General features: G+C 43.0%; 47 non-coding genes across 47 annotated transcripts; all 47 read left to right on the plus strand.

Moving 5' to 3' along the window:
• Window positions 1–92: 92 nt before the first annotated feature.
• Window positions 93–166, plus strand: trnat-agu (transfer RNA threonine (anticodon AGU)). Its single transcript has one exon. It is a non-coding gene; the product is annotated as a tRNA-Thr (tRNA).
• Window positions 167–783: 617 nt separating this feature from the next.
• On the plus strand, window positions 784–857 carry trnan-guu (transfer RNA asparagine (anticodon GUU)). Its single transcript has one exon. It is a non-coding gene; the product is annotated as a tRNA-Asn (tRNA).
• Window positions 858–1523: 666 nt separating this feature from the next.
• Window positions 1524–1597, plus strand: trnan-guu (transfer RNA asparagine (anticodon GUU)). The gene has a single exon. It is a non-coding gene; the product is annotated as a tRNA-Asn (tRNA).
• A 215-nt stretch (window positions 1598–1812) lies between these two features.
• trnat-ugu (transfer RNA threonine (anticodon UGU)) lies at window positions 1813–1886 on the plus strand. The gene has a single exon. It is a non-coding gene; the product is annotated as a tRNA-Thr (tRNA).
• Window positions 1887–2713: 827 nt separating this feature from the next.
• On the plus strand, window positions 2714–2787 carry trnat-agu (transfer RNA threonine (anticodon AGU)). Its single transcript has one exon. It is a non-coding gene; the product is annotated as a tRNA-Thr (tRNA).
• Window positions 2788–3078: 291 nt separating this feature from the next.
• On the plus strand, window positions 3079–3152 carry trnat-agu (transfer RNA threonine (anticodon AGU)). The gene has a single exon. It is a non-coding gene; the product is annotated as a tRNA-Thr (tRNA).
• Window positions 3153–3920: 768 nt separating this feature from the next.
• Window positions 3921–3994, plus strand: trnat-agu (transfer RNA threonine (anticodon AGU)). Its single transcript has one exon. It is a non-coding gene; the product is annotated as a tRNA-Thr (tRNA).
• Window positions 3995–4497: 503 nt separating this feature from the next.
• trnat-ugu (transfer RNA threonine (anticodon UGU)) lies at window positions 4498–4571 on the plus strand. Its single transcript has one exon. It is a non-coding gene; the product is annotated as a tRNA-Thr (tRNA).
• A 160-nt stretch (window positions 4572–4731) lies between these two features.
• On the plus strand, window positions 4732–4805 carry trnat-cgu (transfer RNA threonine (anticodon CGU)). Its single transcript has one exon. It is a non-coding gene; the product is annotated as a tRNA-Thr (tRNA).
• A 201-nt stretch (window positions 4806–5006) lies between these two features.
• trnan-guu (transfer RNA asparagine (anticodon GUU)) lies at window positions 5007–5080 on the plus strand. The gene has a single exon. It is a non-coding gene; the product is annotated as a tRNA-Asn (tRNA).
• Window positions 5081–5309: 229 nt separating this feature from the next.
• trnai-uau (transfer RNA isoleucine (anticodon UAU)) lies at window positions 5310–5383 on the plus strand. The gene has a single exon. It is a non-coding gene; the product is annotated as a tRNA-Ile (tRNA).
• A 160-nt stretch (window positions 5384–5543) lies between these two features.
• Window positions 5544–5617, plus strand: trnat-agu (transfer RNA threonine (anticodon AGU)). The gene has a single exon. It is a non-coding gene; the product is annotated as a tRNA-Thr (tRNA).
• A 197-nt stretch (window positions 5618–5814) lies between these two features.
• trnat-agu (transfer RNA threonine (anticodon AGU)) lies at window positions 5815–5888 on the plus strand. The gene has a single exon. It is a non-coding gene; the product is annotated as a tRNA-Thr (tRNA).
• A 321-nt stretch (window positions 5889–6209) lies between these two features.
• trnan-guu (transfer RNA asparagine (anticodon GUU)) lies at window positions 6210–6283 on the plus strand. The gene has a single exon. It is a non-coding gene; the product is annotated as a tRNA-Asn (tRNA).
• A 787-nt stretch (window positions 6284–7070) lies between these two features.
• On the plus strand, window positions 7071–7144 carry trnan-guu (transfer RNA asparagine (anticodon GUU)). Its single transcript has one exon. It is a non-coding gene; the product is annotated as a tRNA-Asn (tRNA).
• Window positions 7145–7375: 231 nt separating this feature from the next.
• trnat-agu (transfer RNA threonine (anticodon AGU)) lies at window positions 7376–7449 on the plus strand. Its single transcript has one exon. It is a non-coding gene; the product is annotated as a tRNA-Thr (tRNA).
• A 198-nt stretch (window positions 7450–7647) lies between these two features.
• trnat-agu (transfer RNA threonine (anticodon AGU)) lies at window positions 7648–7721 on the plus strand. The gene has a single exon. It is a non-coding gene; the product is annotated as a tRNA-Thr (tRNA).
• Window positions 7722–8042: 321 nt separating this feature from the next.
• Window positions 8043–8116, plus strand: trnan-guu (transfer RNA asparagine (anticodon GUU)). The gene has a single exon. It is a non-coding gene; the product is annotated as a tRNA-Asn (tRNA).
• Window positions 8117–8578: 462 nt separating this feature from the next.
• On the plus strand, window positions 8579–8652 carry trnat-agu (transfer RNA threonine (anticodon AGU)). The gene has a single exon. It is a non-coding gene; the product is annotated as a tRNA-Thr (tRNA).
• Window positions 8653–9156: 504 nt separating this feature from the next.
• Window positions 9157–9230, plus strand: trnat-ugu (transfer RNA threonine (anticodon UGU)). The gene has a single exon. It is a non-coding gene; the product is annotated as a tRNA-Thr (tRNA).
• A 160-nt stretch (window positions 9231–9390) lies between these two features.
• On the plus strand, window positions 9391–9464 carry trnat-agu (transfer RNA threonine (anticodon AGU)). Its single transcript has one exon. It is a non-coding gene; the product is annotated as a tRNA-Thr (tRNA).
• Window positions 9465–9999: 535 nt separating this feature from the next.
• On the plus strand, window positions 10000–10073 carry trnan-guu (transfer RNA asparagine (anticodon GUU)). Its single transcript has one exon. It is a non-coding gene; the product is annotated as a tRNA-Asn (tRNA).
• Window positions 10074–10290: 217 nt separating this feature from the next.
• Window positions 10291–10364, plus strand: trnat-ugu (transfer RNA threonine (anticodon UGU)). Its single transcript has one exon. It is a non-coding gene; the product is annotated as a tRNA-Thr (tRNA).
• An 819-nt stretch (window positions 10365–11183) lies between these two features.
• Window positions 11184–11257, plus strand: trnat-agu (transfer RNA threonine (anticodon AGU)). Its single transcript has one exon. It is a non-coding gene; the product is annotated as a tRNA-Thr (tRNA).
• A 294-nt stretch (window positions 11258–11551) lies between these two features.
• Window positions 11552–11625, plus strand: trnat-agu (transfer RNA threonine (anticodon AGU)). The gene has a single exon. It is a non-coding gene; the product is annotated as a tRNA-Thr (tRNA).
• A 768-nt stretch (window positions 11626–12393) lies between these two features.
• On the plus strand, window positions 12394–12467 carry trnat-agu (transfer RNA threonine (anticodon AGU)). Its single transcript has one exon. It is a non-coding gene; the product is annotated as a tRNA-Thr (tRNA).
• Window positions 12468–12664: 197 nt separating this feature from the next.
• On the plus strand, window positions 12665–12738 carry trnat-cgu (transfer RNA threonine (anticodon CGU)). Its single transcript has one exon. It is a non-coding gene; the product is annotated as a tRNA-Thr (tRNA).
• Window positions 12739–13096: 358 nt separating this feature from the next.
• On the plus strand, window positions 13097–13170 carry trnan-guu (transfer RNA asparagine (anticodon GUU)). The gene has a single exon. It is a non-coding gene; the product is annotated as a tRNA-Asn (tRNA).
• A 788-nt stretch (window positions 13171–13958) lies between these two features.
• trnan-guu (transfer RNA asparagine (anticodon GUU)) lies at window positions 13959–14032 on the plus strand. Its single transcript has one exon. It is a non-coding gene; the product is annotated as a tRNA-Asn (tRNA).
• Window positions 14033–14262: 230 nt separating this feature from the next.
• On the plus strand, window positions 14263–14336 carry trnat-agu (transfer RNA threonine (anticodon AGU)). Its single transcript has one exon. It is a non-coding gene; the product is annotated as a tRNA-Thr (tRNA).
• Window positions 14337–14533: 197 nt separating this feature from the next.
• On the plus strand, window positions 14534–14607 carry trnat-agu (transfer RNA threonine (anticodon AGU)). The gene has a single exon. It is a non-coding gene; the product is annotated as a tRNA-Thr (tRNA).
• Window positions 14608–14969: 362 nt separating this feature from the next.
• Window positions 14970–15043, plus strand: trnan-guu (transfer RNA asparagine (anticodon GUU)). The gene has a single exon. It is a non-coding gene; the product is annotated as a tRNA-Asn (tRNA).
• A 215-nt stretch (window positions 15044–15258) lies between these two features.
• trnat-ugu (transfer RNA threonine (anticodon UGU)) lies at window positions 15259–15332 on the plus strand. The gene has a single exon. It is a non-coding gene; the product is annotated as a tRNA-Thr (tRNA).
• An 823-nt stretch (window positions 15333–16155) lies between these two features.
• Window positions 16156–16229, plus strand: trnat-agu (transfer RNA threonine (anticodon AGU)). Its single transcript has one exon. It is a non-coding gene; the product is annotated as a tRNA-Thr (tRNA).
• A 294-nt stretch (window positions 16230–16523) lies between these two features.
• trnat-agu (transfer RNA threonine (anticodon AGU)) lies at window positions 16524–16597 on the plus strand. The gene has a single exon. It is a non-coding gene; the product is annotated as a tRNA-Thr (tRNA).
• Window positions 16598–17233: 636 nt separating this feature from the next.
• On the plus strand, window positions 17234–17307 carry trnat-agu (transfer RNA threonine (anticodon AGU)). Its single transcript has one exon. It is a non-coding gene; the product is annotated as a tRNA-Thr (tRNA).
• A 542-nt stretch (window positions 17308–17849) lies between these two features.
• Window positions 17850–17923, plus strand: trnat-agu (transfer RNA threonine (anticodon AGU)). The gene has a single exon. It is a non-coding gene; the product is annotated as a tRNA-Thr (tRNA).
• Window positions 17924–18120: 197 nt separating this feature from the next.
• trnat-agu (transfer RNA threonine (anticodon AGU)) lies at window positions 18121–18194 on the plus strand. The gene has a single exon. It is a non-coding gene; the product is annotated as a tRNA-Thr (tRNA).
• A 321-nt stretch (window positions 18195–18515) lies between these two features.
• Window positions 18516–18589, plus strand: trnan-guu (transfer RNA asparagine (anticodon GUU)). The gene has a single exon. It is a non-coding gene; the product is annotated as a tRNA-Asn (tRNA).
• Window positions 18590–19375: 786 nt separating this feature from the next.
• trnan-guu (transfer RNA asparagine (anticodon GUU)) lies at window positions 19376–19449 on the plus strand. The gene has a single exon. It is a non-coding gene; the product is annotated as a tRNA-Asn (tRNA).
• Window positions 19450–19680: 231 nt separating this feature from the next.
• Window positions 19681–19754, plus strand: trnat-agu (transfer RNA threonine (anticodon AGU)). Its single transcript has one exon. It is a non-coding gene; the product is annotated as a tRNA-Thr (tRNA).
• Window positions 19755–19951: 197 nt separating this feature from the next.
• trnat-agu (transfer RNA threonine (anticodon AGU)) lies at window positions 19952–20025 on the plus strand. The gene has a single exon. It is a non-coding gene; the product is annotated as a tRNA-Thr (tRNA).
• Window positions 20026–20642: 617 nt separating this feature from the next.
• Window positions 20643–20716, plus strand: trnan-guu (transfer RNA asparagine (anticodon GUU)). Its single transcript has one exon. It is a non-coding gene; the product is annotated as a tRNA-Asn (tRNA).
• A 666-nt stretch (window positions 20717–21382) lies between these two features.
• trnan-guu (transfer RNA asparagine (anticodon GUU)) lies at window positions 21383–21456 on the plus strand. The gene has a single exon. It is a non-coding gene; the product is annotated as a tRNA-Asn (tRNA).
• Window positions 21457–21670: 214 nt separating this feature from the next.
• On the plus strand, window positions 21671–21744 carry trnat-ugu (transfer RNA threonine (anticodon UGU)). Its single transcript has one exon. It is a non-coding gene; the product is annotated as a tRNA-Thr (tRNA).
• Window positions 21745–22574: 830 nt separating this feature from the next.
• On the plus strand, window positions 22575–22648 carry trnat-agu (transfer RNA threonine (anticodon AGU)). Its single transcript has one exon. It is a non-coding gene; the product is annotated as a tRNA-Thr (tRNA).
• Window positions 22649–23384: 736 nt separating this feature from the next.
• On the plus strand, window positions 23385–23458 carry trnat-agu (transfer RNA threonine (anticodon AGU)). Its single transcript has one exon. It is a non-coding gene; the product is annotated as a tRNA-Thr (tRNA).
• The last annotated feature ends 93 nt before the right edge of the window (window positions 23459–23551 follow it).

The raw sequence follows: 23551 nt of genomic DNA on the forward strand, positions 1-23551 counted from the left end.
CTGCAAGTGGAGTTACATTCATTGTGTGGAAAACTAATGGCCAGCTTGGCTTCAATGACCCGACCAACACTTCTCTTTACGACCAAACCAATGGTGCTGTGGCTTAGCTGGTCAAAGTGCCTGTCTAGTAAACAGGATATCCTGGGTTCAAATCCCAGCAGTGCCTGACTTGTACTTTTTCTGGGTCTCATTGCTGGAGACCAACTTTTTCTCCAACTCATTTCATCATAATCACTTCACCACAGAATGAGTCTCTTCTTGAAGAGCAAAGAAAATGCTCAAAAAAGAAAATTTCTTGCTTTAGCTGTCTAACAACTTTGTTAAAGTTTTGTGCTTGTACTGTTCTTCCTGCTGGACTACCAGAACGGTCCTGTGTTGGATTTAGCTGTCTAACATTACATTGAATTTTATTGATTTTCAGAAGTTTGCAAGAAACTACAGTCTGCTACAGACGTCGATGGAGCTGGTCAAAGTTCTTGTCTAATTATCAAGTACTTTGATCAGCTATTTTGAACAGACACTGCTGGGTTCAAATCCCAGCAGTGCTTGACTGTTACTCTTTGTGGGTCTCATTGCTGGAGGCCAGCTTTGTCTCCAACTCATTTCATCATAATCACCTGACCACAGAATAAGTCTCTCCTTGAAAAGTGAAGAAAATGCTCAAAAAAGAAATTTTCTTGCTTTAACTCTCTAACAACGTTCTTAATGTGTCGTAGTTGTAGTGTTCTTCCTGCTGGACTGACAGAACAGTCCTCTGGTGGAATTGGAATTCACAAATCTTGAGTCTCTGTGGCGCAATCGGTCAGCGCGCTCGGCTGTTAACCGAGAGGTTGGTGGTTCAAGCCCACCCAGGGACGAACTTTGTCAAGACTGTTAAGGTACAATACCATTGCAATATGCTAAAACTTTTTTTTCCCCACCTTGGCGTCCTGAAAAACCCAGCGATCATGACCATGTAATCCCCCGACATTCAATGACTCCCTGGTGTTTCACTTCACCTCCGTAATCCTGTTGTCCTTTACAGTTTTGGAAGTGGTCTGTTGGATCTGACTGTGTTTCAGTGGTGCTTTGCAATTGAGAAACCGTTGGTGCTGTGGCTTTGCTGGTAGAAGTGCCTGTTTAGTAACCAGGAAATCCTGGGTTCAAATCCCAGCAATGCCTGACTGGTACTTTTTGTGGGTCTGGAGACCAGCTTTTTCTCCAACTCATTTCACCATAGTCGTCTCACCACAGAATGAGTCTCTGCTTGAAGAGTACGAAAGTCCTGAAGGAAGAATGTTTCTTAGTTTAGTCAGCTCTCTGGTCTCTAGTCTCTGTGGGGTAATTGGTCAGCGAGCTTGCCTATTAACCAAAAGGTTGGTGGTTCAAACACCCCCAGGGACGAAGGCTGCCTGAAATGCTCAAAAAAGAAATTTTCTTGCTTTAACTCTCTAACAACTTTCTTAATGTGTCGTAGTTGTAGTGTTCTTCCTGCTGGACTGACAGAACCGTCCTCTGGTGGAATTGGAATTCACAGATCTTGAGCCTCTGTGGCGCAATCGGTCAGCGCGCTCGGCTGTTAACCAAGAGGTTGGTGGTTCAAGCCCACCCAGGGATGAACTTTGTCAAGACTTTTAAGGTACAATACCACTGCAATATGCTAAAACTTTTTTCCCCCACGTTGGCGTCCTGAAAAACCAAGCGATCATGACCATGTTATCCACCGACCTTCAATGACTCCCTGGTGTTTCACTTCACCTTGTCCTTTAGTTTTGGAAGTGGTCTGTTGGATCTGACTGGGTTTCAGTGTTGCTTTGCAATTGAGAAACCGATGGCGCTGTAGCTTAGCTGGTCAAAGTGCCTGTCTTGTAAACAGGAAATCCTGGGTTCAAATCCCAGCAGTGCCTATGGATGACTTTTATGATGTTTATGGAAAATCAATGTGATTCAATGCCTCACCACAACCTTTTTGTTTGTTGACGTCAACTGGGATTTAAATGAGATTAGGTTGAATTGCGTTCATTTTCAGAAGTTCACAAGAAACTACAGTCTGCTGCAGACACCAATGGGGCTTCGGATTAGCTAGTCAAAGCACCGGCCTCGTAAACAGGAGATTTTGGGTTCAAATCCCAGCAGTGCCTATGCGTTACTTTTCTAACGATTTTATACCTCAACCAGACTACCACAAACTTTTTGTTTGGAGATGTCGAATGTGATTTAAATGGAGAAGAAAAGAGATTTGATTGAATTGCATTGATTTTCAGAAGTTCACAAGAAACTAGTCTGCTGCAGTCATCCCTCAAACCGTGGCTTGTCAAAGTGCTTGTCTAGTTATCAAGCACTTTGACGAGCTACTTTGATCAGACACTGCTGGGTTCAAATCCAACCAGTGTCTGACCAGCATTTTATATGTTAATGAAGAGAACCATTCAATCATTGAAGCTTCAGGAAAAGTCTCCCTGAAACACAACGAATGAAGACATGAAAAGTAATGTTCTTGTCACTGCTGGAGTCCATTGTTTTCCTCCAACTCATGTCATAAAAATAATAATAATAATAATAATAATAATAAACCTTTATTGTCCCACAGTGGGGAAATTTGTGAGCCACCACAGAATGAGTCTCTTCTTGAGGAATCAAAAAATCCTGCGAGTGGAGTTATGTTAATTTTTTCAAAGACTACTGGCCAGCTTGTCTACAATGAGCCGACCATCATCAGCTAAGCCGGACCAATGGCGCTGTGGCTTAGTTGGTTGAAGTCCCTGTCTAGTAAACAGGAGATCCTGGGTTCAAATCCCAGGAGTGCCTGACTGGTACTTTTTGTGGGTCTCATCGCTGGAGACCACCTTTGTTTCCAACTCATTTCACCATAGTCATCTCACCACAGAATGAGTCTCTTCTTGAAGAGTACGAAAGTCCTGAAGGAAGCATGTTCCTTGTTTTAGTAAACTCTTCAACAACTTTGTTTAAGTGTCGTGCTTCTAGTGTTCTTCCTGCTGGACTATCACGGTCCTCTGGTGTAGTTATATTCATTGTATGGAGGACGAGTGGAAAGCACGTGGAGAATGACCCGACCTAGACCAGGTAAACTGGACCAATGGCGCTGTGGCTTAGCTGGTCAAAGTGCCTGTCTAGTAAACAGGAGATCCTGGGTTCAAATCCCAGCAGTGCCTGGCTGGTTCTTTTTGTGGGTCTCATCGCTGGAGACCAGCTTTTTCTCCAACTCATTTCACCATAGTCATCTCACCACAGAATGAGTCTCTTCTTGAAGAGTACGAAAGTCCTGAAGGAAGCATGTTTCTTAGTTTAGTCGACTCTCTAGTCAAAAACTTTCTTATTGTGTCGTGGTTCTAGTGTTCTTCCAGCTAGACTGACAGAACGGTCATCTGGTGGAGTTATGTTTATTGTGTGGAGGACGAGTGGACAGCATGTCCACAATGACCCGACCTAGACACGTGTTTGGGTCAAAAGTGATTAATACGAGACACAAAACTTGTGTCTCTGTGGGGTAATTGGCCAGCGAGCTTGCCTATTGACCAAAGGGTTGGTGGTTCAAACCCACCCAGGGAAGAAGGCTACCTCACCACAACCTTTTTGTTTGGTGACGTCAACTGTTATTTTAATGAGATTAAATTGAATTTTACTGATTTTCAGAAGTTTGCAAGAACCTACAGTCTGCTGCAGACGTCGATGGAGCTGGTCAAAGTTCTTGTCTAATTATCAAGTACTTTGACCAGCTATTTTCATCAGACACTGCTGGGTTCAAATCCCAGCAGTGCCTATGGATGACTTTTATGATGTTTGTGGAAAATCAATGTGATTCAATGCCTCACCACAACCTTTTTGTTTGGTGACATCAAGTGTGAATTGAATGAGATTAGGTTGAATTTTATTGATTTTCAGAAGTTCACAAGAAACTGCAGTCTGCAGCAGACACCAATGGCGCTGTGGCTTAGTTGGTCAAAGTGCCTGTCTAGTAAACAGGAGATCCTGGGTTCAAATCCCAGCAGTGCCTGACTGGTACTCTTTTTGGGTCTCATTGCTGGAGACCAGCTTTTTCTCCAACTCATTTCATCATAATCACCTGACCACAGAATAAGTCTCTTCTTAAATAGTGAAGAAAATGCTCAAAAAAGAAATTTTCTTTCTTTAGAAACAACTTTCTTAATGTGTCGTAGTTCGTAATGTGTTGGAGTTGGAATTCACAAATCTTGAGTCTCTGTGGCGCATTCGGTCAGCGCACTCGGCTGTTAACCAAGAAGTTGGTGGTTCAAGCCCACTCACGGACGAACTTTGTCAAGAGTTTTAAGGTACAATACCACTGCAATATGCTAAAACTTTTTTTTCCCACCTTGGCATCCTGAAAAACCCAGCGACCATGACCATGTTATCCCCCGACCTCCAATGACTCCGAGGTGTTTCACTTCACCTCCGTAATCCTGTTGTTCTTTACAGTTTTGGAAGTGGTCTGTTGGATCTGACTGGGTTTCAGTGGTGCTTTGCAATTGAGAAACCGATGGCGCTGTAGCTTAGCTGGTCAAAGTGCCTGTCTTGTAAACAGGAAATCCTGGGTTCAAATCCCAGCAGTGCCTATGGATGACTTTTATGATGTTTATGGAAAATCAATGTGATTCAATGCTTCACCACAACCTTTTTGTTTGGTGACGTCAACTGTGATTTAAATGAGATTACGTTAAATTGCATTGATTGTCGGAAGTTCACTAGACACAACAGTCTGCTGTAGACACCAATGGCGCTGTGGCTTAGCTGGTCAAAGTGCCTGTCTCGTAAACAGGAGATCCTGGGTTCAAATCCCAGCAGTGCCTGACTGGTACTCTTTTTGGGTCTCATTGCTGGAGACCAGCTTTTTCTCCAACTCATTTCATCCTAATCAACTCACCACAGAATGAGTCTATTCTTGAAAAGTGAAGAAAATGCTCAAAAAATAAATTTTCTTAAATTGAATTTTATTGATTTTCAGAAGTTTGCAAGAAACTACAGTCTGCTGCAGAAGGCAATTGAGCTTAGTCTCTGTGGCGCAATTGGTCAGGGTGCTCGGTTGTTGTCTGAGAAGTTGGTGGTTCAAGCCCACCCAGAGACAAAGTCTTTCTGAAGTTTTATGGGACAATACCTTCGCAATTTGTTAAAGCTTTGTTTCCCATCTTGGCCTCCGGAAAAAACAAGAAATCGTGACCATGTTGTCCCTTGACCTTTAATGACTCCCTGGGGTTTTCACTTCACTTCCGTAATCATGTTTTCCTTTGAAGATTTGGAAGTGGTCTGTTGTATCTGACTGTGTTTCAGTGGTTTTTTGCCAATGATAAAGCAGTGGCGCTGTAGCTTAGCTGGTCAAAGTGCCTGTCTTATAAACAGGAAATCCTTGGTTCAAATCCCAGCAGTGCCTATGGATGACTTTTATGACACTTGTGGAAAATCAATGTGATTCAATGCCTCACCACAACCTTTTTGTTTGGTGACATCAAATGGGAGTTGAATGAGATTAGGTTGAATTTTATTGATTTTCAGAAGTTCACAAGAAACTGCAGTCTGCAGCAGACACCAATGGCGCTGTGGCTTAGTTAGTCAAAGTGCCTGTCTAGTAAACAGGAGATCCTGGGTTCAAATCCCAGCAGTGCCTGACTGGTACTCTTTTTGGGTCTCATTGCTGGAGACCAGCTTTTTCTCCAACTCATTTCATCATAGCCACCACAGAATGAATCTCTTCTTGAAGAATCGAACAATCCTGCAAGTGGAGTTACATTCATTGTGTGGAAGACTAATGGCCAGCTTGGCTACAATGACCCGACCAACACTTCTCTTTACGACCAAACCAATGGCGCTGTGGCTTAGCTGGTCAAAGTGCCTGTCTAGTAAACAGGAGATCCTGGGTTCAAATCCCAGCAGTGCCTGACTGTTTCTTTTTCTGGGTCTCATCGCTGCAGACCAACTTTGTCTCCAACTCATTTAATCATAATCACCTCACCACAGAATGAGTCTCTTCTTGAAGAGCAAAGAAAATGCTCAGAAAAGAAAATTTCTTCCTTTAGCTCTCTAACAACTTTGTTAAAATGTTGTGTTTCTACTGTTCTTCTTACTGGACTATCAGAACGGTCCTGTGGTGGATTTACTGTATATTCATTGTGTGGAGAATGAGTGGACAGCATGTCCACAATGACCTGACCAAGACATGTGTTTGAGTCAAAATTGATTACCACGCAGCCAAAACCAGTGTCTCTGTGGCGCAATCGGGCAGCGCGCTCGGCTGTTAACCGAGAGGTTGGTGGTTCAAGCCCACCCAGGGATGAGTTTTGTCAAGAGTTTTAAGGTACAACACCACTGCAATATGATAAAACATTTTTTCCCACCTTGGCGTCCTGAAAAACCCAGGAATCAGGACTATACTGTGCCTTTACCTTTAATGACTCCCTGGTGTTTCACTTCACTTCCGTAATCCTGTTGTCCTTTACAGTTTCAGAAGGGGTCTGTTGGATCTGACTGTGTTTCAGTGGTGCTTTGTAAATTGGAAGCAGGTGGTTCTGAAGCTTAGCTGGTCAAAGTTCCTGTCTTGTAAACAGGAAATCCTGGATTCAAATCCCAGCAGTGCTTATGGATGACTTTTATGAAGTTTGTGCAAAATCAATGTGATTGAATGCCTCACCACAACCTTTTTGTTTGGTGACGTCAACTGTGATTTAAATGAGATTACATTGAATTTTATTGATTTTCAGAAGTTTGCAAGAAACTACACTCTGCTGCATACGTCGATGGAGCTGGTCAAAGTTCTTGTCTAATTATCAAGTACTTTGATCAGCTATTTTGAACAGACACTGCTGGGTTCAAATCCCAGCAGTGCCTGACTGTTACTCTTTGTGGGTCTCATTGCTGGAGGCCAGCTTTGTCTCCAACTCAATTCATCATAATCACCTGACCACAGAATAAGTCTCTTCTTGAAAAGTGAAGAAAATGCTCAAAAAAGAAATTTTCTTGCTTTAGCTCTCTAACAACTTTCTTAATGTGTCGTAGTTCTAGTGTTCTTCCTGCTGGACTGACAAAACAGTCGTCTGGAGGAGTTGGAATTCACAAAAACTTGAGTCTCTGTGGCGCAATCGGTCAGCGTGCTCGGCTGTTAACCGAGAGGTTGGTGGTTCAAGTCCACCCAGGGACGAACTTTGCCAAGGGTTTTAAGATACAATACCACTCCAATATGCTAAAACTTCTTTTTTTCCCACGTTGGCGTCCTGAAAAACCCAGCGATCATGACCATGTTATCCCCCGACCTTCAGTGACTCCCTGGTGTTTCACTTCACCTCCGTAATCCTGTTGTCCTTTACAGTTTTGGAAGTGGTCTGTTGGATCTGACTATATTTCAGTGGTGCTTTGCAATTGAGAAGCCATTGGCGCTGTAGCTTAGCTGGTCAAAGTGCCTGTCTAGTAAACAGGAGATCCTGGGTTCAAATCCCAGCAGTGCCTGACTGGTACTTTTTTTGGGGTCTCATTGCTGGAGACCAGCTTTTTGTCCAACTCATTTCATCATAGCCACCACAGAATGAATCTCTTCTTGAAGAATCGAACAATCCTATAAGTGGAGTTACATTCATTGTGTGGAAGACTAATGGCCAGCTTGGCTACAATGACCCGACCAACACTTCACTTTACGACCAAACCAATGGTGCTGTGGCTTAGCTGGTCAAAGTGCCTGTCTAGTAAACAGGAGATCCTGGGTTCAAATCCCAGCAGTGCCTGACTGTTTCTTTTTCTGGGTCTCATCGCTGCAGACCAACTTTGTCTCCAACTCATTTCATCATAATCACCTCACCACAGAATGAGTCTCTTCTTGAAGAGCAAAGAAAATGCTCAGAAAAGAAAATGTCTTGCTTTAGCTCTCTAACAACTTTGTTAAAATGTTGTGTTTCTACTGTTCTTCTTACTGGACTATCAGAACGGTCCTGTGGTGGATTTACTGTATATACATTGTGTGGAGAATGAGTGGACAGCATGTCCACAATGACCTGACCAAGACATGTGTTTGAGTCAAAATTGATTACCACGCAGCCAAAACCAGTGTCTCTGTGGCGCAATCGGGCAGCGCGCTCGGCTGTTAACCGAGAGGTTGGTGGTTCAAGCCCACCCAGGGACGAGTTTTGTCAAGAGTTTTAAGGTACAACACCACTGCAATATGATAAAACATTTTTTCCCACCTTGGCGTCCTGAAAAACCTAGGAATCAGGACTATACTTTGCCTTTACCTTTAATGACTCCCTGGTGTTTCACTTCACTTCCGTAATCCGGTTGTCCTTTACAGTTTCAGAAGGGGTCTGTTGGATCTGACTGTGTTTCAGTGGTGCTTTGTAAATTGGAAGCAGGTGGTTCTGAAGCTTAGCTGGTCAAAGTTCCTGTCTTGTAAACAGGAAATCCTGGATTCAAATCCCAGCAGTGCTTATGGATGACTTTTATGAAGTTTGTGAAAAATCAATGTGATTGAATGCCTCACCACAACCTTTTTGTTTGGTGATGTCAACTGTGATTTAAATGAGATTACGTTAAATTGCATTGATTGTCGTAAGTTCACTAGACACAACAGTCTGCAGCAGACACCAATGGCGCTGTGGCTTAGCTGGTCAAAGTGCCTGTCTAGTAAACAGGAGATCCTGGGTTCAAATCCCAGCAGTGCCTGACTGGTACTCTTTTTGGGTCTCATTGCTGGAGACCAGCTTTTTCTCCAACTCATTTCATCATAATCAACTCACCACAGAATGAGTCTATTCTTGAAAAGTGAAGAAAATGCTCAAAAAATAAATTTTCTTAAATTGAATTTAATTGATTTTCAGAAGTTTGAAAGAAACTACAGTCTGCTGCAGAAGGCAATTGAGCTTAGTCTCTGTGGCGCAATTGGTCAGGGTGCTAGGTTGTTGCCTGAGAAGTTGGTGGTACAAGCCCACCCAGAGACAAAGTCTTTCTGAAGTTTTATGGGACAATACCTTCGCAATTTGTTAAAGCTTTGTTTCCCATCTTGGCCTCCGGAAAAAACAAGAAATCGTGACCATGTTGTCCCTTGACCTTTAATGACTCCCTGGGGTTTTCACTTGACTTCAGTAATCATGTTTTCCTTTGAAGATTTGGAAGTGGTCTGTTGTATCTGACTGTGTTTCAGTGGTTTTTTGCCAATGATAAAGCAGTGGCGCTGTAGCTTAGCTGGTCAAAGTGCCTGTCTTGTAAACAGGAGATCCTGGGTTCAAATCCCAGCAGTGCCTATGGATGACTTTTATGACACTTGTGGAAAATCAATGTGATTCAATGCCTCACCACAACCTTTTTGTTTGGTGACATCAAATGTGAATTGAATGAGATTAGGTTGAATTTTATTGATTTTCAGAAGTTCACAAGAAACTGCAGTCTGCAGCAGACACCAATGGCGCTGTGGCTTAGCTGGTCAAAGTGCCTGTCTAGTAAACAGGAGATCCTGGGTTCAAATCCCAGCAGTGCCTGACTGTTACTCTTTGTGGGTCTCATCGCTGGAGACCAACTTTGTCTCCAACTCATTTCATCATAATCACCTCACCACAGAATGAGTCTCTTCTTGAAGAGCAAAGAAAATGGTCCAGAAAGAACATTTCTTGCTTTAGCTCTCTAACAACTTTGTTAAAGTTTTGTGCTTCTACTGTTCTTCCTGCTGGACTATCAGAACGGTCCTGTGGTGGAGTTACTGTCTATTCATTGTGTGGAGAATGAGTGGACAGCATGTCCACAATGACCTGAGCAAGACACGTGTTTGAGTCAAAAGTGATTACCACGCAGCCAAAACCTGTGTCTCTGTGGCGCAATGGGTCAGCGCGCTTGCCTATTAACCAAAAGGTTGGTGGTTCAATCACCCCCAGTGACGAAGGCTGCCTGAAATGCTCAAAAAAGAAATTTTCTTGCTTTAACTCTCTAACAACTTTCTTAATGTGTCGTAGTTGTAGTGTTCTTCCTGCTGGACTGACAGAACAGTCCTCTGGTGGAATTGGAAGTCACAAATCTTTAGTCTATTTGGCGCAATCGGTCAGCGCGCTCGGCTGTTAACCAAGAGGTTGGTGGTTCAAGCCCACCCAGGGACGAACTTTGTCAAGACTTTTAAGGTACAATACCACTGCAATATGCTAAAACCTTTTTTTCCCACGTTGGCGTCCTGAAAAACCAAGCGATCATGACCATGTTATCCACCGACCTTCAATGACTTCCTGGTGTTTCACTTCACTTTGTCCTTTACAGTTTTGGAAGTGGTCTGTTGGATCTGACTGGGTTTCAGTGGTGCTTTGCAATTGAGAAACCGTTGGCACTGTAGCTTAGCTGGTCAAAGTGCCTGTCTTGTAAACAGGAAATCCTGGGTTCAAATCCCAGCAGTGCCTATGGACGACTTTTATGATGTTTGTGGAAAATCAATGTGATTCAATGCCTCACCACAACCTTTTTGTTTGTTGACGTCAACTGGGATTTAAATGAGATTAGGTTGAATTGCGTTCATTTTCAGAAGTTCACAAGAAACTACAGTCTGCTGCAGACACCAATGGGGCTTCGGATCAGCTAGTCAAAGCACCGGCCTCGTAAACAGGAGATTTTGGGTTCAAATCCCAGCAGTGCCTATGCGTTACTTTTCTAACGATTTTATACCTCAACCAGACTACCACAAACTTTTTGTTTGGGTTTGTCGAATGTGATTTAAATAGAGAAGAAAAGAGATTTGATTTAATTGCATTGATTTTCAGAAGTTCACAAGAAACTAGTCTGCTGCAGGCATCCCTCAAACCGTGGCTTGTCAAAGTGCTTGTCTAGTTATCAAGCACTTTGACGAACTACTTTGATCAGACACTGCTGGGTTCAAATCCAACCAGTGTCTGACCAGTATTTTATATGTTAATGAAGAGAACCATTCAATCATTGAAGCTTCAGGAAAAGTCTCCCTGAAACACAACGAATGAAGACATGAAAAGTAATTTTCTTGTCACCGCTGGAGTCCTTTGTTTTCCTCCAACTCATGTCATAAAAATAATAATAATAATAATAATAAACCTTTATTGTCCCACAGTGGGGAAATTTGTGAGCCACCACAGAATGAGTCTCTTCTTGAGGAATCAAAAAATCCTGCGAGTGGAGTTATGTTAATTTTTTCAGACTAGTGGCCAGCTTGTCTACAATGAGCCGACCAAAATCGGCTAAACCAGACCAATGGCGCTGTGGCTTAGTTGGTTGAAGTCCCTGTCTAGTAAACAGGAGATCCTGGGTTCAAATCCCAGCAGTGCCTGACTCTTACTTTTTGTGGGTCTCATCGCTGGAGACCACCTTTGTTTCCAACTCATTTCACAATAGTCATCTCACCACAGAATGAGTCTCTTCTTGAAGAGTACGTAAGTCCTGAAGGAAGCATGTTCCTTGTTTTAGTAAACTCTTCAACAACTTTGTTTAAGTGTCGTGCTTCTAGTGTTCTTCCTGCTGGACTATCAGAACGGTCCTCTGGTGTAGTTATATTCATTGTATAGAGGACGAGTGGAAAGCACGTGGAGAATGACCCGACCTAGACCAGGTAAACTGGACCAATGGCGCTGTGGCTTAGCTGGTCAAAGTGCCTGTCTAGTAAACAGGAGATCCTGGGTTCAAATCCCAGCAGTGCCTGGCTGGTACTTTTTGTGGGTCTCATCGCTGGAGACCAGCTTTTTCTCCAACTCATTTCACCATAGTCATCTCACCACAGAATGAGTCTCTTCTTGAAGAGTACGAAAGTCCTGAAGGAAGCATGTTTCTTAGTTTAGTCGACTCTCTAGTCAAAAACTTTCTTATTGTGTCGTGGTTCTAGTGTTCTTCCAGCTAGACTGACAGAACGGTCATCTGGTGGAGTTATGTTCATTGTGTGGAGGACGAGTGGACAGCATGTCCACAATGACCCGACCTAGACACGTGTTTGGGTCAAAAGTGATTAATACGAGACACAAAACTTGTGTCTCTGTGGGGTAATTGGCCAGCGAGCTTGCCTATTAACCAAAGGGTTGGTGGTTCAAACCCACCCAGGGAAGAAGGCTACCTCACCACAACCTTTTTGTTTGGTGACGTCAACTGTTATTTTAATGAGATTAAATTGAATTTTACTGATTTTCAGAAGTTTGCAAGAACCTACAGTCTGCTGCAGACGTCGATGGAGCTGGTCAAAGTTCTTGTCTAATTATCAAGCACTTTGACCAGCTATTTTCATCAGACACTGCTGGGTTCAAATCCCAGCAGTGCCTATGGATGACTTTTATGATGTTTGTGGAAAATCAATGTGATTCAATGCCTCACCACAACCTTTTTGTTTGGTGACATCGAGTGTGAATTGAATGAGATTAGGTTGAATTTTATTGATTTTCAGAAGTTCACAAGAAACTGCAGTCGGCAGCAGACACCAATGGCGCTGTGGCTTAGTTGGTCAAAGTGCCTGTCTAGTAAACAGGAGATCCTGGGTTCAAATCCCAGCAGTGCCTGACTGGTACTCTTTTTGGGTCTCATTGCTGGAGACCAGCTTTTTCACCAACTCTTTTCATCATAGCCACCACAGAATGAATCTCTTTTTGAAGAATCGAACAATCCTGCAAGTGGAGTTACATTCATTGTGTGGAAGACTAATGGCCAGCTTGGCTACAATGACCCGACCAACACTTCTCTTTGTGACCAAACCAATGGTGCTGTGGCTTAGCTGGTCAAAGTGCCTGTCTCGTAAACAGGAGATCCTGGGTTCAAATCCCAGCAGTGCCTGGCTGGTACTTTTTGTGGGTCTGGAGACCAGCTTTTTCTCCAACTCATTTTCTGGGTCTCATCGCTGCAGACCAACTTTGTCTCCAACTCATTTCATCATAATCACCTCACCACAGAAGGAGTCTCTTATTGAAGAGCAAAGAAAATGCTCAGAAAAGAAAATTTCTTCCTTTAGCTCTCTAACAACTTTGTTAAAATGTTGTGCTTCTACTGTTCTTCTTACTGGACTATCAGAACGGTCCTGTGGTTGATTTACTGTCTATTCATTGTGTGGAGAATGAGTGGACAGCATGTCCACAATGACCTGACCAAGACATGTGTTTGAGTCAAAATTGATTACCACGCAGCCAAAACCAGTGTCTCTGTGGCGCAATCGGTCAGCGCGCTCGGCTGTTAACCGAGAGGTTGGTGGTTCAAGCCCACCCAGGGACGAACTTTGTCAAGACTTTTAAGGTACAATGCCACTGCAATATGATAAAACATTTTTTCCCACCTTGGCGTCCTGAAAAACCCAGGAATCAGGACTATACTGTGCCTTTACCTTTAATGACTCCCTGGTGTTTCACTTCACTTCCGTAATCCTGTTGTCCTTTACAGTTTCAGAAGGGGTCTGTTGGATCTGACTGTGTTTCAGTGGTGCTTTGTAAATTGGAAGCAGGTGGTTCTGAAGCTTAGCTGGTCAAAGTTCCTGTCTTGTAAACAGGAAATCCTGGATTCAAATCCCAGCAGTGCCAATGGATGACTTTTATGAAGTTTGTGCAAAATCAATGTGATTCAATGCCTCACCACAACCTTTTTGTTTGGTGACGTCAACTGTGATTTAAATGAGATTACATTGAATTTTATTGATTTTCAGAAGTTTGAAAGAAACTACACTCTGCTGCAGACGTCGATGGAGCTGGTCAAAGTTCTTGTCTAATTATCAAGTACTTTGATCAGCTATTTTGAACAGACACTGCTGGGTTCAAATCCCAGCAGTGCCTGACTGTTACTCTTTGTGGGTCTCATTGCTGGAGAGTAAGTTTTGTCTCCAACTCATTTCATCATAATCACCTGACCACAGAATAAGTCTCTTCTTGAAAAGTGAAGAAAATTCTCAAAAAAGAAATTTTCTTGCTTTAACTCTCTAACAACTTTCTTAATGTGTCGTAGTTGTAGTGTTCTTCTTGCTGAACTGACAAAACAGTCGTCTGGAGGAGTTGGAATTCACAAAAACTTGAGTGTCTGTGGCGCAATCGGTCAGCGTGCTCGGCTGTTAACCGAGAGGTTGGTGGTTCAAGTCCACCCAGGGACGAACTTTGTCAAGGGTTTAAAGGTACAATACCACTGCAATATGCTAAAAAAAGAAATTTTCCACCTTGGCGTCCTGAAAAACCCAGCATTCATGACCATGTTATCCCCCGACCTTCAGTGACTCCCTGGTGTTTCACTTCACCTCCGTAATCCTGTTGTCCTTTACAGTTTTGGAAGTGGTCTGTTGGATCTGACTATGTTTCAGTGGTGCTTTGCAATTGAGAAGCCATTGGCGCTGTAGCTTAGCTGGTCAAAGTGCCTGTCTAGTAAACAGGAGATCCTGGGTTCAAATCCCAGCAGTGCCTGACTGGTACTTTTTCTGGGTCTCATCGCTGGAGACCAGTTTTTTCTCCAACTCGTTTCATCATAGCCACCACAGAATGAATCTCTTCTTGAAGAATCAAACAATCCTGCAAGTGGAGTTACATTCATTGTGTGGAAGACTAATGGCCAGCTTGGCTACAATGACCCGACCAACACTTCTCTTTACGACCAAACCAATGGTGCTGTGGCTTAGCTGGTCAAAGTGCCTGTTTAGTAACCAGGAAATCCTGGGTTCAAATCCCAGCAGTGCCTGACTGGTACTTTTTGTGGGTCTGGAGACCAGCTTTTTCTCCAACTCATTTCACCATAGTCGTCTCACCACAGAATGAGTCTCTGCTTGAAGAGTACGAAAGTCCTGAAGGAAGAATGTTTCTTAGTTTAGTCAGCTCTCTGGTCTCTAGTCTCTGTGGGGTAATTGGTCAGCGAGCTTGCCTATTAACCAAAAGGTTGGTGGTTCAAACACCCCCAGGGACGAAGGCTGCCTGAAATGATCAAAAAAGAAATTTTCTTGCTTTAACTCTCTAACAACTTTCTTAATGTGTCGTAGTTCTAGTGTTCTTCCTGCTGGACTGACAGAACCGTCCTCTGGTGGAATTGGAATTCACAAATCTTGAGTCTCTGTGGCGCAATTGGGCAGCGCGCTCGGCTGTTAACCAAGAGGTTGGTGGTTGAAGCCCACCCAGGGACGAACTTTGTCAAGACTTTTAAGGTACAATACCACTGCAATACGCTAAAACTTTTTTTCCCCACGTTGGCGTCCTGAAAAACCAAGCGATCATGACCATGTTATCCACCGACCTTCAATGACTCCCTGGTGTTTCACTTCACCTTGTCCTTTAGTTTTGGAAGTGGTCTGTTGGATCTGACTGGGTTTCAGTGGTGCTTTGCAATTGAGAAACCGATGGCGCTGTAGCTTAGCTGGTCAAAGTGCTTGTCTTGTAAACAGGAAATCCTGGGTTCAAATCCCAGCAGTGCCTATGGATGACTTTTATGATGTTTATGGAAAATCAATGTGATTCAATGCCTCACCACAACCTTTTTGTTTGTTGACGTCAACTGGGATTTAAATGAGATTAGGTTGAATTGCGTTCATTTTCAGAAGTTCACAAGAAACTACAGTCTGCTGCAGACACCAATGGGGCTTCGGATTAGCTAGTCAAAGCACCGGCCTCGTAAACAGGAGATTTTGGGTTCAAATCCCAGCAGTGCCTATGCGTTACTTTTCTAACGATTTTATACCTCAACCAGACTACCACAAAATTTTTGTTTGGGGATGTCGAATGTGATTTAAATGGAGAACAAAAGAGATTTGATTGAATTGCATTGTTTTTTTAGAAGTTCACAAGAAACTAGTCTGCTGCAGTCATCCCTCAAACCGTGGCTTGTCAAAGTGCTTGTCTAATTATCAAGCACTTTGACGAACTACTTTGATCAGACACTGCTGGGTTCAAATCCAACCAGTGTCTGACCAGTATTTTATATGTTAATGAAGAGAACCATTCAATCATTGAAGCTTCAGGAAAAGTCTCCCTGAAACACAAGGAATGAAGACATGAAAAGTAGTTTTCTTGTTACTGCTGGAGTCCATTGTTTTCCTCCAACTCATGTCATAAAAAAAAATAATAATAATAATAATAAACCTTTATTGTCCCACAGTGGGGAAATTTGTGAGCCACCACAGAATGAGTCTCTTCTTGAGGAATCAAAAAATCCTGCGAGTGGAGTTATGTTAATTTTTTCAAAGACTACTGGCCAGCTTGTCTACAATGAGCCGACCAACATTAGCAAAGCCGGACCAATGGCGCTGTGGCTTAGTTGGTTGAAGTCCCTGTCTAGTAAACAGGAGATCCTGGGTTCAAATCCCAGGAGTGCCTGACTGGTACTTTTTGTGGGTCTCATCGCTGGAGACCACCTTTGTTTCCAACTCATTTCACAATAGTCATCTCACCACAGAATGAGTCTCTTCTTGAAGAGTACGAAAGTCCTGTAGGAAGCATGTTCCCTGTTTTAGTAAACTCTTCAACAACTTTGTTTAAGTGTTGTGCTTCTAGTGTTCTTCCTGCTGGACTATCAGAACGGTCCTCTGGTGTAGTTATATTCATTGTATGGAGGACGAGTGGACAGCATGTGGAGAATGACCCGACCTAGACCAGGTAAACTGGACCAATGGCGCTGTGGCTTAGCTGGTCAAAGTGCCTGTCTAGTAAACAGGAGATCCTGGGTTCAAATCCCAGCAGTGCCTGGCTGGTTCTTTTTGTGGGTCTAATGCTGGAGACCAGCTTTTTCTCCAACTCATTTCACCATAGTCATCTCACCACAGAATGAGTCTCTTCTTGAAGAGTACGAAAGTCCTGAAGGAAGCATGTTTCTTAGTTTAGTCGACTCTCTAGTCAAAAACTTTCTTATTGTGTCGTGGTTCTAGTGTTCTTCCAGCTAGACTGACAGTTACTGTCTATTCATTGTGTGGAGGACCAGTGGACAGCATGTCCACAATGACCCGACCTAGACACGTGTTTGGGTCAAAAGTGATTAATACGAGCCACAAAACATGTGTCTCTGTGGGGTAATTGGCCAGCGAGCTTGCCTATTAACCAAAGGGTTGGTGGTTGAAACCCACCCAGGGAAGAAGGCTACCTCACCACAACCTTTTTGTTTGGTGACATCAACTGTGATTTAAATGAGATTAAATTGAATTTTACTGATTTTCAGAAGTTTGCAAGAACCTACAGTCTGCTGCAGACATCGATGGAGCTGGTCAAAGTTCTTGTCTAATTATCAAGTACTTTGAGCAGCTATTTTCATCAGACACTGCTGGGTTCAAATCCCTACAAATGGCTACAATGACCCGACTAACACTTCTCCTTATGACCAAACCAATGGCGCTGTGGCTTAGCTGGTCAAAGTGCCTGTCTAGTAAACAGGAGATCCTGGGTTCAAATCACAGCAGTACCTGACTGGTATTTTTTCTGGGTCTCATTGCTGGAGACCAACTTTTTCTCCAACTCATTTCATCATAATCACTTCACCACAGAATGAGTCTCTTCTTGAAGAGCAAAGAAAATGCTCAAAAAAGAAAATTTCTTGCTTTAGCTCTCTAACAACTTTGTTAAAGGTTTGTGCTTATACTGTTCTTCCTGCTGGACTACCAGAACGGTCCTGTGGTGGATTTAGCTGTCTAACATTACATTGAATTTTATTGATTTTCAGAAGTTTGCAAGAAACTACAGTCTGCTACAGACATCGATGGAGCTGCTCAAAGTTCTTGTCTAATTATCGAGTACTTTGACCAGCTATTTTCATCAGACACTGCTGGGTTCAAATCCCAGCAGTGCCTATGGATGACTTTTATGATGTTTGTGGAAAATCAATGTGATTCAATGCCTCACTACAACCTTTTTGTTTGGTGACATCAAGTGTGAATTGAATGAGATTAGGTTGAATTTTATTGATTTTCAGAAGTTCACAAGAAACCGCAGTCTGCAGCAGACACTAATGGCGCTGTGGCTTAGTTGGTCAAAGTGCCTGTCTAGTAAACAGGAGATCCTGGGTTCAAATCCCAGCAGTGCCTGACTGGTACTCTTTTTGGGTCTCATTGCTGGAGACCAGCTTTTTCTCCAACTCATTTCATCATAGCCACCACAGAATGAATCTCTTCTTGAAGAATCGAACAATCCTGCAAGTGGAGTTACATTCATTGTGTGGAAGACTAATGGCCAGCTTGGCTACAATGACCCGACCAACACTTCTCTTTACGACAGAACCAATGGCGCTGTGGCTTAGCTGGTCAAAGTGCCTGTCTAGTAAACAGGAGATCCTGGGTTCAAATCCCAGCAGTGCCTGACTGATTCTTTTTCTGGGTCTCATCGCTGCAGACCAACTTTGTCTCCAACTCATTGCATCATAATCACCTGACCACAGAAGGAGTCTCTTATTGAAGAGCAAAGAAAATGCTCAGAAAAGAAAATTTCTTCCTTTAGCTCTCTAACAACTTTGTTAAAACGTTGTGCTTCTACTGTTCTTCTTACTGGACTATCAGAACGGTCCTGTGGTGGATTTACTGTATATTCATTGTGTGGAGAATGAGTGGACAGCATGTCCACAATGACCTGACCAAGACATGTGTTTGAGTCAAAATTGATTACCACGCAGCCAAAACCAGTGTCTCTGTGGCGCAATAGGTCAGCGCGCTCGGCTGTTAACCGAGAGGTTGGTGGTTCAAGCCCACCCAGGGACGAACTTTGTCAAGACTTTTAAGGTACAATGCCACTGCAATATGATAAAACTTTTTTTCCCACCTTGGCGTCCTGAAAAACCCAGGAATCAGGACTATACTGTGCCTTTACCTTTAATGACTCCCTGGTGTTTCACTTCATTCCGTAATCCTGTTGTCCTTTGCAGTTTCAGAAGGGGTCTGTTGGATCTGACTGTTTTTCAGTGGTGCTTTGTAAATTGGAAGCAGGTGGTTCTGTAGCTTAGCTGGTCAAAGTTCCTGTCTTGTAAACAGGAAATCCTGGATTGAAATCCCAGCAGTGCCTATGGATGACTTTTATGAAGTTTGTGGAAAATCAATGTGAGTCATTGCCTCACCACAACCTTTTTGTTTGGTGACGTCAACTGTGATTTAAATGAGATTACATTGAATTTTATTGATTTTCAGAAGTTTGCAAGAAACTACAGTCTGCTACAGACGTCGATGGAGCTGCTCAAAGTTCTTGTCTAATTATCAAGTACTTTGATCAGCTATTTTGAACAGACACTGCTGGGTTCAAATCCCAGCAGTGCCTGACTGTTACTCTTTGTGGGTCTCATTGCTGGAGGCCAGCTTTGTCTCCAACTCATTTCATCATAATCACCTGACCACAGAATAAGTCTCTTCTTGAAAAGTGAAGAAAATTCTCAAAAAAGAAATTTTCTTGCTTTAACTCTCTAACAACTTTCTTAATGTGTCGTAGTTGTAGTGTTCTTCCTGCTGAACTGACAAAACAGTCGTCTGGAGGAGTTGGAATTCACAAAAACTTGAGTCTCTGTGGCGCAATCGGTCAGCGCGCTCGGCTGTTAACCGAGAGGTTGGTGGTTCAAGCCCACCCAGGGACGAACTTTGTCAAGGGTTTTAAGGTACAATACCACTGCAATATGCTAAAAAAAATTTTTTTACCACCTTGGCGTCCTGAAAAACCCAGCGATCATGACCATGTTATCCCCCGACCTTCAGTGACTCCCTGGTGTTTCACTTCACCTCCGTAATCCTGTTGTCCTTTACAGTTTTGGAAGTGGTCTGTTGGATCGGACTATGTTTCAGTGGTGCTTTGCAATTGAGAAGCCATTGGCGCTGTAGCTTAGCTGGTCAAAGTGCCTGTCTAGTAAACAGGAGATCCTGGGTTCAAATCCCAGCAGTGCCTGACTGGTACTTTTTCTGGGTCTCATCGCTGGAGACCAGCTTTTTCTCCAACTCGTTTCATCATAGCCACCACAGAATGAATCTCTTCTTGAAGAATCAAACAATCCTGCAAGTGGAGTTACATTCATTGTGTGGAAGACTAATGGCTAGCTTGGCTACAATGACCCGACCAACACTTCTCTTTACGACCAAACCAATGGTGCTGTGGCTTAGCTGGTCAAAGTGCCTGTCTAGTAAACAGGAGATCCTGGGTTCAAATCCCAGCAGTGCCTGACTGGTACTTTTTCTGGGTCTCATTGCTGGAGACCAACTTTTTCTCCAACTCATTTCATCATAATCACTTCACCACAGAAGGAGTCTCTTCTTGAAGAGCAAAGAAAATGCTCAAAAAAGAAAATTTCTTGCTTTAGCTGTCTAACAACTTTGTTAAAGTTTTGTGCTTGTACTGTTCTTCCTGCTGGACTACCAGAACGGTCCTGTGGTGGATTTAGCTGTCTAACAATACATTGAATTTTATTGATTTTCAGAAGTTTGCAAGAAACTACAGTCTGCTACAGACGTCGATAGAGCTGCTCAAAGTTCTTGTCTAATTATCAAGTACTTTGATCAGCTATTTTGAACAGACACTGCTGGGTTCAAATCCCAGCAGTGCCTGACTGTTACTCTTTGTGGGTCTCATTGCTGGAGGCCAGCTTTGTCTCCAACTCATTTCATCATAATCACCTGACCACAGAATAAGTCTCTTCTTGTAAAGTGAAGAAAATGCTCAAAAAAGAAATTTTCTTGCTTTAACTCTCTAACAACGTTCTTAATGTGTCATAGTTGTAGTGTTCTTCCTGCTGGACTGACAGAACAGTCCTCTGGTGGAATTGGAATTCACAAATCTTGAGTCTCTGTGGCGCAATCGGTCAGCGCACTCGGCTGTTAACCGAGAGGTTGGTGGTTCAAGCCCACCCAGGGACGAACTTTGTCAAGACTGTTAAGGTACAATACCACTGCAATATGCTAAAACTTTTTTTTTCCCACCTTGGCGTCCTGAAAAACCCAGCGATCATGACCATGTAATTCCCCGACCTTCAATGACTCCCTGGTGTTTCACTTCACCTCCGTAATCCTGTTGTCCTTTACAGTTTTGGAAGTGGTCTGTTGGATCTGACTGTGTTTCAGTGGTGCTTTGCAATTGAGAAACCGTTGGTGCTGTGGCTTTGCTGGTCAAAGTGCCTGTTTAGTAACCAGGAAATCCTGGGTTCAAATCCCAGCAGTTCCTGGCTGGTACTTTTTGTGGGTCTGGAGACCAGCTTTTTCTCCAACTCATTTCACCATAGTCGTCTCACCACAGAATGAGTCTCTGCTTGAAGAGTACGAAAGTCTTGAAGGAAGAATGTTTCTTAGTTTAGTCAGCTCTCTGGTCTCTAGTCTCTGTGGGGTAATTGGTCAGCGAGCTTGCCTATTAACCAAAAGGTTGGTGGTTCAAACACCCCCAGGGACGAAGGCTGCCTGAAATGCTCAAAAAAGAAATTTTCTTGCTTTAACTCTCTAACAACTTTCTTAATGTGTCGTAGTTCTAGTGTTCTTCCTGCTGGACTGACAGAACCGTCCTCTGGTGGAATTGGAATTCACAAATCTTGAGTCTCTGTGGCGCAATCGGTCAGCGCGCTGGGCTGTTAACCAAGAGGTTGGTGGTTCAAGCCCACCCAGGGACGAACTTTGTCAAGACTTTTAAGGTACAATACCACTGCAATATGCTAAAACTTTTTTTCCCACGTTGGCGTCCTGAAAAACCAAGCGATCATGACCATGTTATCCACCGACCTTCAATGACTCCCTGGTGTTTCACTTCACCTTGTCCTTTAGTTTTGGAAGTGGTCTGTTGGATCTGACTGGGTTTCAGTGGTGCTTTGCAATTGAGAAACCGATGGCGCTGTAGCTTAGCTGGTCAAAGTGCCTGTCTTGTAAACAGGAAATCCTGGGTTCAAATCCCAGCAGTGCCTATGGATGACTTTTATGATGTTTATGGAAAATCAATGTGATTCAATGCCTCACCACAACCTTTTTGTTTGTTGACGTCAACTGGGATTTAAATTAGATTAGGTTGAATTGCGTTCATTTTCAGAAGTTCACAAGAAACTACAGTCTGCTGCAGACACCAATGGGGCTTGGGATTAGCTAGTCAAAGCACCGGCCTCGTAAACAGGAGATTTTGGGTTCAAATCCCAGCAGTGCCTATGCATTACTTTTCTCACGATTTTATACCTCAACCAGACTACCACAAACTTTTTGTTTGGGGATGTCGAATGTGATTTAAATGGAGAACAAAAGAGATTTTATTGAATTGCATTGTTTTTTTAGAAGTTCACAAGAAACTAGTCTGCTGCAGTCATCCGTCAAACCGTGGCTTGTCAAAGTGCTTGTCTAATTATCAAGCACTTTGACGAACTACTTTGATCAGACACTGCTGGGTTCAAATCCAACAAGCGTCTGACCAGTATTTTATATGTTAATGAAGAGAACCATTCAATCATTGAAGCTTCAGGAAAAGTCTCCCTGAAACACAACGAATGAAGACATGAAAAGTAATTTTCTTCTGACTGCTGGAGTCCATTGTTTTCCTCCAACTCATGTCATAAAAAAAATAAATAAATAATAATAATAATAATAAACCTTTATTGTCCCACAGTGGGGAAATTTGTGAGCCACCACAGAATGAGTCTCTTCTTGAGGAATCAAAAAATCCTGCGAGTGGAGTTATGTTAATTTTTTCAAAGACTACTGGCCAGCTTGTCTACAATGAGCCGACCAACATCAGCTAAGCCGGACCAATGGTGCTGTGGCTTAGTTGGTTGAAGTCCCTGTCTAGTAAACAGGAGATCCTGGGTTCAAATCCCAGCAGTGCCTGGCTGGTTCTTTTTGTGGGTCTAATGCTGGAGACCAGCTTTTTCTCCAACTCATTTCACCATAGTCATCTCACCACAGAATGAGTCTCTTCTTGAAGAGTACGAAAGTCCTGAAGGAATCATATTTCTAGTCAAAAACTTTCTTATTGTGTCGTGGTTCTAGTGTTCTTCCAGCTAGACTGACAGTTACTGTCTATTCATTGTGTGGAGGACCAGTGGACAGCATGTCCACAATGACCCGACCTAGACACGTGTTTGGGTCAAAAGTGATTAATACAAGCCACAAAACTTGTGTCTCTGTGGGGTAATTGGCCAGCGAGCTTGCCTATTAACCAAAGGGTTGGTGGTTCAAACCCACCCAGGGAAGAAGGCTACCTCACCACAACCTTTTTGTTTGGTGACGTCAACTGTTATTTTAATGAGATTAAATTGAATTTTACTGATTTTCAGAAGTTTGCAAGAACCTACAGTCTGCTGCAGACATCGATGGAGCTGGTCAAAGTTCTTGTCTAATTATCAAGTACTTTGACCAGCTATTTTCATCAGACACTGCTGGGTTCAAATCCCAGCAGTGCCTATGGATGACTTTTATGATGTTTGTGGAAAATCAATGTGATTCAATGCCTCACCACAACCTTTTTGTTTGGTGACATCAAGTGTGAATTGAATGAGATTAGGTTGAATTTTATTGATTTTCAGAAGTTCACAAGAAACCGCAGTCTGCAGCAGACACTAATGGTGCTGTGGCTTAGTTGGTCAAAGTGCCTGTCTAGTAAACAGGAGATCCTGGGTTCAAATCCCAGCAGTGCCTGACTGGTACTCTTTTTGGGTCTCATTGCTGGAGACCAGCTTTTTCTCCAACTCATTTCATCATAATCGACTCTCACCACAGAAGGAATCTCTT

Source organism: Antennarius striatus, chromosome 17, assembly GCF_040054535.1.
Source record: "Antennarius striatus isolate MH-2024 chromosome 17, ASM4005453v1, whole genome shotgun sequence".
In the NCBI taxonomy this organism is placed as follows: domain Eukaryota; kingdom Metazoa; phylum Chordata; class Actinopteri; order Lophiiformes; family Antennariidae; genus Antennarius; species Antennarius striatus.